This window comes from Episyrphus balteatus, chromosome 1, assembly GCF_945859705.1.
Source record: "Episyrphus balteatus chromosome 1, idEpiBalt1.1, whole genome shotgun sequence".
NCBI lineage: Eukaryota > Metazoa > Arthropoda > Insecta > Diptera > Syrphidae > Episyrphus > Episyrphus balteatus.
The window spans coordinates 53,885,471-53,897,890 of NC_079134.1; the positions used below are offsets into that span (position 1 = coordinate 53,885,471).

The following is a 12,420-nucleotide window of genomic DNA, read 5'->3' on the forward strand; positions in this document are numbered from 1 at the left end:
CTTTTTTTGGGGGCCCCAGAAGTATTATTTGTTGGTCGCTTAGATTATTTTAGTAGCATTTTTTGAGGTCCCTGAGGTAATATTTTTTCTACTTTATTTATAATAACAGTTTCCTTCTCTGCATTGTCTCCGGTCAGGGCCCTAGCGTCAGTTGGGGCCTCGGGGCACCGCCCCGCTTGGCCCAATGGTGTGTACGCCTATGGCGACCATTATTGACATGCTTGTGAGTTACGTTCAGAGCTCTGAACGTTAAAAAAAAAGAGTATGTGTACATGTAAATGAATTTCATTTGATATTTTAAATATTTTTGTTTTATATTTTTATTAAAATAATCAAACAGCGTATTTTTTTAACAATCTCAGTTTATGGTATTCTCTGGAAAATTTTGTATGCTATCTCCGTACCTTAACCCAAGACAATCTGACTTCCCTGAACATAGTTATGCATGAAAAAATCTTTATAATTGGAAATTAAGAATCTTCATACCAATTTCCGTTGCTAAATTTTTGAGCAAAAAAAAATTAAATTTTATCTACGATTGATGGCCTTTATATCAATACAAGTTTAGTTTTAGTCTATGTTGTTTTCTTCTCCTTTTATTTATGAGTATTTACCTTTTTGTTTTTTTGTGTTAAGTTGCATATATGGCAAGTTGCCACAAAAAACAAAGCATGTGGCAAGTTGCCACTTGCCACACGCAACTTGCCACATGCAACTTGCCACATGCAACTTGCCACATGCAACTTGCCACGTGCAACTTGCCACATGCAACTTGCCACATGCTACTTGCCACATGCAACTTGCCACATGCAACTTGCGACATGAATTCTGCCACATGATACTTGCCAAACGCAACTTCCCACATAGAACTTGCCACATTTTACGTACTGAATGCCACATGCCTCGTGCTACTTGCCACATGCCACATGCAACTTGCGACATGAAATATGCAACTTGCCACGTATTGTGTTTTTTTTTATCGTACTGCGGCGTACTGCATTTTTTAATACTAAAGTACTATCAACTCTAAAGGTAAAACGACAGCCCTGCTGCCCAAGTGTCTCGGAGATGGCGATCGCGTCATAATCCCTTTGACATTCTTGTCAAAAAAACAAATTTTCATACCCACCGTCCCATAAAAAGTATAACTTCAAAAATTGATTCCATTTGATTAGAATTGATGGTATTTATATATAAATAAAAACGAAAATCGTATTAAGAAAATATGTTTCATTTTGTTGATAAATTTGTTTGTTTTGTGGTACCTAATAATTGAATTAAACTTAGGTTTTTGGGTTTTAAACAGATAAGACATAAATATATTGTTCTTTAGATACAGTAGAACGTATTTATGTCCAACAAAAATACATCGGCAAAACATCGATGTATCGAAGATAGAACCGATGTTTTCTTAACATCGATGTTGTAAATAAAACATCGATGTATTCAAACATCGATGTTTTTTTTAACGATGTTGCATCCCTACGTGTAAAACAGAAATAAATTGACGAAAGCGTAAAATAATTAAGTAACTAGCATTTAATTAACTAATTTATTTTACTTTAACCCATTTCTTCAAAAAAGTTACAAAAAAAAACAGGAAAAAAACACCACAAAATCATATTGAAATCATTTTTAATTCATAGATTTTTTAACACTTTTTTCATAACACTCCAAAAAATACTTTTAAACTGATTTTGTGTGATATTTTCCGGCGATATTTTGAAAATGGACAAACTAAATTCAATCGGAACAAAATTAAAACACGCAGAAGGGGAAATAAACGTTTTGACCCAAACTAGCGTTACTGTGCTATGATTGAGGTGACGTGAAATAACGCCCTACGAAATAAGACCCCATTTGAAATGCGGCTTTATTTCCATGGAAAAACCGAAATAACGCCCGACGGGCCTTATTTCAGTTGCAATATAGAAATAAGACCCCATTCGAGATAGAAATAAGGCCGCATTTCTGGAGGAAGCGAAATCTTGCTTCGTGTTCATAGTACCTATAAGTGATAAGTGAGAAGAATATGGGAGGGGGATGCGGCTTTCTTATGGGACATTACTTCACTAAGAGTAGGAAATAATTTCACTTTTTTTGGGAATTTAGTTCTCGCTGAATGTAAGAACAACAATTTTTTTTTTTTTGAACGAAATTCATTTTTGGGTGAAGTGGGAGGTGGAAAATAATTTTTCTTTTTAGTACTGTATCTTATTAGATGAGGTGTCTTTGGCACATATTTTTTTACAAAAGTCTGCACTGAAAAATGAAAATGGGAAATCGCGGGTCTTCACAAAGTTTTTGCTTTCTTTTTTTTTCTAGTACAAACTTTTAAGAAATAAGTAAAATCAAGAATACATTTAGGAAATTCAAAATAAATAAAATTGAGTTATATACTTACTCGTAGTAACATAAGTAGATTCAATTTAATTCCAATGTTCAAATGCGAAGCGGAAAAAAAATTTTCTAACCCGAATTTTAATGCGAAGCGGAAAAAATTTTTGCCCACGTGAGGATCAATTTTGAGGTGTGAAAATTAAAAATTCGCGCGAATTTTTAATTTTCACACCTCAAAATTGATCCTCACGTGGGCAAAAATTTTTTCCGCTTCGCATTAAAATTCGGGTTAGAAAATTTTTTTTCCGCTTCGCATTTGAACATTGGAATTAAATTGAATCTACTTATGTTACTACGAGTAAGTATATAACTCAATTTTATTTATTTTGAATTTCCTAAATGTATTTTTGTTCTTCAAGTTGAAGGGAGAAATATTTTGACACACATTTGGATAAACTTATTTCCCACCATAAATGATGGAATATAACGGAGAAGTAGAATTATTAAGCACAACAGATAAAATTTTTAAGTTAGTTCCCTGCACCGATTCAAGGTGGGTGTTGGGTTGGGTGTGAGCATATTTTCTTCAAAATTTTAAAGTTTCTAGGAAACTAATGGCGTTTTCGATTGGCTCTCCGGAAGCGTCCGGAATCATTCAGAAGCCTTCTGAAAGTGTTTTATTCGCCCGAGTTTGACAGGCAGAACGCTTCTCAGAATAAAAATTCTCTTCTTGATTTGAAAACAGAATTCACTCAAAATCACAAATATTTAAATAATTAAACGTCAAACCAAATTTCCTAGTAGAAAAGCAAAAAATTTTTATTTGATTATTCACCAATATAGATATAAAATTTCAGAATTGAGTGGAAACGATTCAAACTGTTTTATTGGATTTCAGAATGAGTGAATCCTTGAGTGATTCCAATCGAAAACGACATAAAAGAAATATTGAATTCACTCAACCTAGCCTCCACCCAAATCCTATAATATGCCCTAGGAAGGGGGAAAGGCGTTGTAGGGGGCTGCATCCCCGCTTATTCATCTGACGTTTATACGCTCTGAACTTCAAATAACATTTAAATTTTTTTTTAAAGAATGAAGTTTGGAAGTTCAGATGTTCTTGTTTTCTACTTCCAAGTAGAAAAAACGAAATAAGGCCCGACGGGCCTAATTTCGTTGTTGAAATGGAAATAAGGCCGCAAGCATTGTCAGGGCCTTATTTCCATTACAAATGGAAATAAGGGCCGATGCGGCCTTATTTCGTAGGGCGTTATTTCACGTCACCTATGATTGAATTTCCGCTATGTGGAACTACCTTAGTTCTTTATGTTTCACTTAAATATTTAAGTATCGAATGAGAAAATGGGCCCAGAATAAGAGTATCGTAATTTGAAAAATGAGGTATTGCTGAAAGCGTCTTGCTTATTCCTTGAATATTGGGGTTCAGACGGCCATGACTCCAAAGTAAAATGGACATTACCTTTACAAATTCAATTATTAGGTACTCATAGGAAACCTTTGGTATCAAACTTATGACCGTCATCTCTACCTGCCAACCATACTAAGATCATTCTTAGGTATTTCGATTCCAGAAAAAGAATTTTTGTAATGTTTTTTTTTTCGAAAATTGTTTTCGAATAAAATTGGCGTTTTGATTTTACCACAAATGTATTAAAAACAAATTTAAAGAAAACTCATTAATCCGTTTTAAAAATTGATTTTTCAAATAATAGAACTGCTTGAGTTCGAATAAACTCCCCTGGAATAATTTATTGATTTTATGTATGTAAGTCAAAGGTAGTTACAAAAATAGAGTTTATTTTAAACAGCTTTAAAATGTCTGGGCATTATGATTTGAAATAAACTTAAGTATTTTTACGAAACAAAAATGTCATATTTTACTATTTAAATAAAAAGGTGAGTGCAGTTAAAAAAAAAAACAACATGAAAAAATATAATTGGACTAATTGGTCAGCGCCTGTATCCATTAGGAGTGTATGTTTTCCCAGAGGCTATATATGTGAAGAAAAAAATTGTGTGCTCTACTTTCAATTTTGCTTAGTATATACCGACAAAAAAAAATACTTTGTAGGTTAGGTTTGAATATACAAATATGTACTTTTGTTTGTATAGAAAAAATAATAATAAGAAGGATTGTTACCAGTTAAAAATAATACAAACAAGTACCAGAAATGATACCATCATTCCATCCACACCTATTCCCTGGTGGTACAAAAAACTAGTTGGATAATGGAACTTCCCTTGGCAGTTAATCTGAATTTAATTAATTTCAAATTGCGAACAATAAGAACAAATGACAAATAGGTGTGTTGATTTAAAACGTTCCTTGTTGCAAGATGAAGGTATATTTCACTTTTAGAATTAACTCATTTGGTTATTATGATCTTAGCCTGTGTGTCAATTGCATTAAAGTAAAAAAAAAAGAGATTAAAATATTCACTTTCGTTAAATTTTAACACAATAGTGCTGTTTTAGTTAATTGTTCGTATATACCTATCAAAAATATATCAAAAATATAAGACAAGCGCAAATAGTTTCTTTGACATAAATCTGGTTGCAAATGGCTGCAGATGAACAAAGCAACCGTGCAATTATGAAAGCAACAAGGCTTTGTATTTGGCCCAATTTTGTTTCATATTCTTTATTTGTATCTTCCTTTCTATAGAGTAGTAGCAAAGAAATTTACTGACCACGCAAAAGTCACAACTGCGGAGATCACAACTTTGAAAATTTTTGTCATTCTCTCGACCTTAGATCTTATAGCAGACATAAACCACGATACTCACTTATTCAGCAGCTGGTTCGCTACCATAATTTGTTTTAAGATCGATAGTGTGGAGTTTTTTACCTGTGTGGAACTATTGATCAAATTTTATTTGGTCTTAACATATTACCAATCTAAAATAATATCTTTACCTATTCGTCTGCTAGGATTAATATAGGTATAAAGATTACAAAAATTTTGTTGTTCCAACTTTTAAACCTCTTAACATCACAATAAGAGGAAAAAACACAGTTGAGAAAAGCGTTCCACATTCTTGTTGTGCGGATGAAGAATAAATCTCTGAACTAAACTGATGGGCATTCCTAGAAACGCGAGTATTTAAGTTGTTATATTTAAGTATAGGAATGCAGATAGATTTTTCGATAGAGGACAACCCTGGGGTACCTCACCAGCATTTATTTTGTAAGTTAGTCATTAAGAAGCTTTCGTTCCTCGAGATATTTCTTGAGCTGATCAGCGTTTTCATCACCTTTAAAAAAGAGATGTTGAAGCAATCGGACAGTAGTTATAGGGTGAAGAAGATTCGCCTTTTTTTTGGGATTGGACGGACAAATGCAGTTTTCCATCCACTCGGGAAGAGTTAAGTAAAGTACGATAGATGAAAAAACTTACACAGGGGTTTTTCCATCAAGATCTTTCAGGACTCTTGCAACAGTTCAAGTGTAAAAGAAGATTGGTCCGATGGAATCATTTACGCGCTCAAGTACTGGCGAAGGCATGACACTTTCAGCAAGAACATTATTTGAAGCAAATTCCTTTACGAGGAGGTAAGCTTTCGCATGAGAGCTAAAAATGGAGTGTCATTGTGGACACGAGCTTGGGAGTCGAAATATATACAAACTCTTACAGTGGGAGTCTGCTCAGCAATGCAATGTTCTCGCAAATATTCCTATCTTTCCCTTCCAAAAAGTACCTTAATTTCAGCCTAATCTTATCGTGTAAATGATTTTACAATCGGAACAGAATTTTATTTCACTTAAAAAAAAAAATCAAATCTTGACTTCTTGTTTTTGATCAGTGAGAAGTTATTTCTTCTTGTTTTCCAAATATACTTTAATATCAACCTCAATCTTCAGTTTCGAACAAACAAACTTATTTAAAAATCCAACCTAAGTGGTTTTTAACCTTAAATTATAGAAAATCATACTGGCTATAAGATCTTAACAATATCTTTGCTACCATATAATAGCATATAAAAGCTTGTATTACGATATACTGGAAATTGAGAAAAATTTATAACATTTTTTTTTGTTTTCTATATTAAACTTATAAGAATTGTGTATATTTTGCATGTCCTTTGTATATCTATATATGTAAATAGAAATTCTTGCCTCATCAATGACACAATATTATTAAAAAAAAAAAAACAAGAATAAAGAAAAAACACTCTATTGCCATCAACATTTTATCCTTTTTGAAAATCATTCCCTCGGAAAATAGGCTAATGACATTTAACTATCATCAAGGCAAGAAACTCTCAACGCACGATAACGGCTATGAAACCATACAATCCTATAGAATAGCACATAATAAAACAAAAACAATACAACAAAAAAAACTAAACTAAATCTCCATCAATACCCGATGCGAAATCAACTAGAAAAGGTGCCATTGAATATACAAAAAAAATACTCAAAAACAAACATAATTTACCACAAAAAGCACATAAAAACCATGTTTTACAGCAATACAACAATAATACAAGCTGTTTCTACTAACAACATGTTTGCCAGTTTCATGACACAGGAGGATAATGTCAATTATAATGCAAAAAATGACGTGCGAATATATATTATATACAAATGACAAGGACCTTTCTAACTGCTTTGTGCATTTTTTGATTTTTGCTTGCTCTAGATTTTTTTTAAAACTTTGTTGTTCTTGTAAATGATATTAGTATCTAAAAATCAGAATCGTGCAAAAATTTTATAAAATTATTTGATTTTCCATTTTGTATCTCTGCTTCCATTTTCATCTTTCTAACTTATAATGACGATTTGTTTGCATTACAGCATTACGAAACAGCAAACACGAGCACTCTTTTAAATAGAATAATGCAAGAAAGAAAAAACATGGTGGATTGAAAGCTACAAATTGCATTTCGATGCAAGCCGCATTTGGTGAGAAAAGCTCTTCTTACAAAAAAAAAACTAGGCCAACGAGTTTAGGGTATGTATTTTTGTATCCATTTACAAAAGTTGACATACATCGAACACATCTATACTCTCAAAACATGCGTTTTTACTGAAATAAAATTTAGAACATTTCATCTTAATAGCTTTTTCGATTAAATTTAAGATTATCAGAATCATTACAAATTTTTTTTTTACAAGTCCTAAAACTCAGCAATGCAGTAAAACGCCTGTTGATTCATCTTCACTTCTCAGCTCCCCTAAACACACACATATTCCTATAAGCATACATGAAAAACCATTCTTCACGCCTTCAATCATCAACCTCTTCTCTGTCCTATAGTGAAATAAAAAAAAATTTAAATCGACAAAATAAAATCTAATGATATTATGAACTCCCACAAGCCACCACACGACATCCTCTGTCCTGTAGGGGTTGGAAACCATCTATCAAATATAAAAAAAATAAGCACGAGTGTAAGGCTTAAAAGTTGTTAGCTGCTGCTGCTGTTTCGCAGAAACGTCAAATACGGGCGCACGACTGCAATTAAGATGCAGACTTCAATATACACTCGTGGGCATATTGATTATTGATCTAGGTTATGTTTATAAGAACTTTTGGTATTTTTTCACGATTTTTCGAAAGGATTTCTTGTAAGAGTTTTCGTTTTTATTGTATCCAAAAACCCAGTTGATTTATGTAATTCCATTTCAAACGAAACACCGAAATAAAAAAATCCAATACATATGCTAGGCATCAGCTCCGAAAATTCCCGGGTCGCATTGACTTTATAACAGGCAAGAAAATATCAATATCTTGTTTTTTTGCGATTCGTACCTAATCGTTTTTGGCCCGAAAATGCACTCGAAAACGATGTATATCGAATATTTATTTAAACTACATCACACACCCATTGTTATATACACACAAACACACCGATACAGCCGACAAGAAAAATAATTTCTTAATTTAATAATATTTATGTATGGCAAACGTTTATAATCACCTTTTTTTTTAATACCAATAGGTATTTGCTTTAATATTTTTAATTTTAAGAATAAGGTAACTTATTTCTTGTGGCACTCTATTGAATTTTTTTCTTTTATTTTATAATTCTTATTATTTATTTATAATTTTTTTCCAAATAGGATAAGACAACCGAACACCACAGCGACAATAACCAACAGCGAAAGGCAAACGACTCTCTTTAATGGGAGCTAAAAAATTTAAGGGCTAACTTAAAAAAAAAAGTTATTTTAGCCAACTTACCCGAAACAGAAACAAAATTGAATTGAAACTACAGATACAATATTGCTAGGATGTTTTGTGCGCTCTTTCTCTTTGCTCCGTACAAAAGCTTTGCTGTCTTTACTGTAATTTTGTCAACAAAAAATAATGCAGGGGTGATGTTTGTATAGATTTTTTGGTTTTCTTAAGCATTGAAGGGGTGGTAGAGTAGAAGTTTTACAAGCTTTTTATGTTTTTTAGGCAAAAAGAAATGCAAAACGTTTTTCGAAAGCTTAAATAAATAAGCTTTTTACTTCGAAGTTGAAAACGGTTTCAGTCCTAGCTTAATAAAAACTCATAACATAATTTTAAACTTCTGTTAAACATAACAGGATATTGAGTGCTGCATATACATACATACATAGATCTGGAATAAAATTTCAAAAATAATGAAACAAGAATACAGAAACAGTTACACCCGACAAACAATTTTGTTTCTATAAAGCTTTACAGATGTTACTATTGCTTCTGTAAAGCATTAGAGAAGCAAAATTGATAGTAGGGCATGCAGTATCTTAAACAAAACCATTGTATCAATATATGTTTTTGTGCGCACTTTTATGAAAGAAATTATTTGGTTTGGACAATGACTGACACCAAGCAAATACAAAATAGTGTATTCCTTCAAAATCTAGGCCTTCAAAATATTATTTTTCTGCAGCCTTGTAGCGTTAACAGATTAATCTGGTAGTAAACAGAATATCTTGATCTTCATGTTATGTACAAAAAATTTCAGGATGACATTATGGTCCACTTTAAAAAAAGGACGGATTTACTATGTATTTTTATAAAAAAAAAATTTAATGAAAAAAAATAAAAGTTTAGTTTCTATTTTTATTATTTCGTCCAAATATTTTTTATTTATATACTTCAATATTTATACAAATCATAAAAAAAAGGTGATGGATAACAAAAGACATAAAATAATTTCTGCCTTTGTTCAAGCAAAGGGAAACACAGCATTTGGGACAAAATACGAAATTTGCAATCATTATGGCATTGCTCTATCGTTTTTCCGTTCAGGAAGGATTATTCACTGATCCTTTTGGGGCTACATTCAGAAGTGTTTTACGCTCCAAAGACTTCTTAGCTTTTTTCTGCGGAATGGGTTCGATGGACTGGAATCCGAAGTTCGTTTCGTGGTTTTTGGAGTACCAGGTTTGGAAGCTGGGCGACTCTTCTTTTTTTTTTTTAACGTTTTACCAACTTTAGAGGAATATTCGGCAATGTATGTAGAGCCATGTACAATGTACAATGTAAATGTCGCGTTTGTTATACGCCTTAAAATCTATGCATGAACTTCGCAAATGTCCAAGAAATGAAAGGAAAATTTCTTTGTAGTTGGTTTGATATACCACAAGAGCCCTGAAAAAGAGCAAAACTTTTAATTGTTAAAACAGAAATATTAAGATTTCAAATGCAAGGCCTTTTTGAGAAGAGGAAAATTCGTTAGTCGCTTTCGAACCTTATTGCTGACAAGTCTTACACATGTTGATGTTGTATTCAATAAAGCTAATTTTAGTATGATATTTTAGTTATTCCTTCAAAATCTTAGAAAATGTTGGTATACTATTTTTATCGATTCTTCCTTGTTTTTTTTTAATTCTATCTGAAATATTCAGAAAGGTTTATACTGAAATCCATAGCCGTATTTAGGGGGGGGGGTTTTGGGGGTTTAACCCCCCCCCGAAATTTTTTTTTCAGAAAATCAAAAGATATAGTATAAAAAAATACCTATAAGTCTAAAATTTGCAGTACTAAATGGTTTGTTTGTGTATTTAAGTAATTTAATTACCTATCTGAAAATCTCGGGTTGGGGTCAAAATTCTGCCGGAGTCAAAATCCTGCTTTCAAAATTCTGCTTTACAAAATTCTGCTTTCAAAATTCTGCTTTTCATAATTCTGTTTTTCAAAATTCTGCAAAAAATTAAAAAAGGGTTTGGAAAATGTTAAAAAGCGCGCGCTTTTTAATATTTTTTCTTTAATTTTTTGCAGACTTCTGTAAAATCATCTTCTTGAAAAATTATCTGCTTATTTGATAACTTACCTACATAATTTGTTATTCTTTGAATGTATATTAATTTTCTTTTTATAAATAAATAAATTTGAAAAAATTAAGAACAGGTTTTTAATACTAAACATTTCCGAAAATAATTCAAAATTTTTTAAAAGGAATATTTTGTATCAAACAACCGATGGGTTCCAATAAGTTATAGATTTTATTTGAAAAATATTTGCGACACTCAAATAAAAAAATTTGGGAAAGTACCAATGTTGAATTACATTAATGAGGTGTATTTTTCTTTAGTCGGGGCATATGCTATAAAAAAAACAGAATTGGCAGAATTTTTTGTTCAAGAATAATGCTGGCAGAATTTTGAAAAACAGAATTTTCGTTAAAAAAGCAGAATTTTGAAAAGCAGAATTTTGAAGCCAGAATTTTGACCCGATCCCGAAAATCTCCCTAAAAGTCTCTACCAATTTCGTATCGTTTAAGAAGCTGTCGATGAAGTTTTTATAAGGAAAAACAACAATTTTGTGGTCCATTACAACGTTTGGTAAGGGATTTTCAAAAAACTAGTTTTTACCTCTTTGATCATTTCCTAAAGCACTATGTAAACACCTTAAAATGTTTTTTTAAGAACTTTTTAAATAACACAAGGTTCTACAAGGTTTTTGATGTCGAGGCTAAACTATACTTTTTCAAAGGGTTGCTGAACTCGAATCCGAAGATAAAAATATTCGATCACATCTCGTTTTTGAAATATTACCGTTAAATCTATTTAAGTCTTTCCGACATCTTATCCTTTTATTTCAGAGAGTACCTATGTAAAATTTTTCGTTATATTTTTAGCTTTCTATTTATCAAATTGTTTCAAATTAGAAAATTAGCTCATGCCAAACAACTTGGATTATTTAAAATTTTTAATTTTAAGTATTCCCGATTTAATAAGGAACTAAATTGATATAATAGAATATTTCAATTTTTTGCTACAAAATTTTAGTGGGAGAAAAATTTCATTTTTCAATGTTTTTATATATAAAATTGTGCGAAATAATTTTTTGTATAAAGCCTAATAATGGTTCAAATTTATTTCTTCAAAAAAATTTTCTTGCTCGCTAACGCTCGCAATTTATATCAAACAACTTATCACTCCTTGTACCAATTTAAACTAGAGATGCCGCCGAATATTCGGCCATTTTATATTCGGTACATTCTTAAATTCTTCTACGGTAAGCAGAGCTATTTTAAACTTTTAACTATGAATTTCTCTCCTAAAAAATACTTAAAAAGGATATTGACAAGTTTTTCGCTCTGACACAGTTCTAATGACCATTTGCTTTAGCGGAATTAAGAATCGACTGCAGTTAGTTGATAAAAAAGTTTTGTGAATCTTAAAAAAAAATTTTTTTCAGTCTGAGGTAACCCCCCCCGAAATGAAATCCTAGCTACGGCTATGCTGAAATCTTTTACAAAGCATCCTCTTTCTATTAAAAGTCTGGTAAAGCGCACTAGTATTTATTTGGTAGTTTTTTTTTTAATTCTCTACGTTGGAGCAACTCGAACTGATGTTATTTATTTTTCTAGTTTTTACCAAATTCAGGTTCTTGAAATCTCTGAAATGTGAACTGGCTAAATTAATTTATCTAAATCTTTGTTTGGCCAAAAATTTCAAACATGATTCTTTAAGGTTAACATGCTCCTTTCGCAGAATATGAGATTTATATGATTAGATAGATAGGAAATTAATTGGCATACAATCATTATTCACGACAAGAACCATACTTCTGGCTATATTGGCTTTTAATACTTTCCCTTAATATGGAAGCTTAGCTTCTATTTTTTTTTTGCC

General features: G+C 31.6%; 1 protein-coding gene across 1 annotated transcript in view; it reads right to left on the bottom strand.

Annotated features, from left to right (window-relative positions):
* Nucleotides 1-8,473, bottom strand: part of LOC129920905 (voltage-dependent L-type calcium channel subunit beta-3) — a 142,601-nt gene extending 134,128 nt beyond the window's left edge. Inside the window, exon 1 of the mRNA XM_056002398.1 lies at nucleotides 8,286-8,473. The gene's annotated coding sequence lies outside the window, so the exon portion shown is untranslated. The remainder of the gene's footprint in view (nucleotides 1-8,285) is intronic.
* Nucleotides 8,474-12,420: the final 3,947 nt, after the last annotated feature.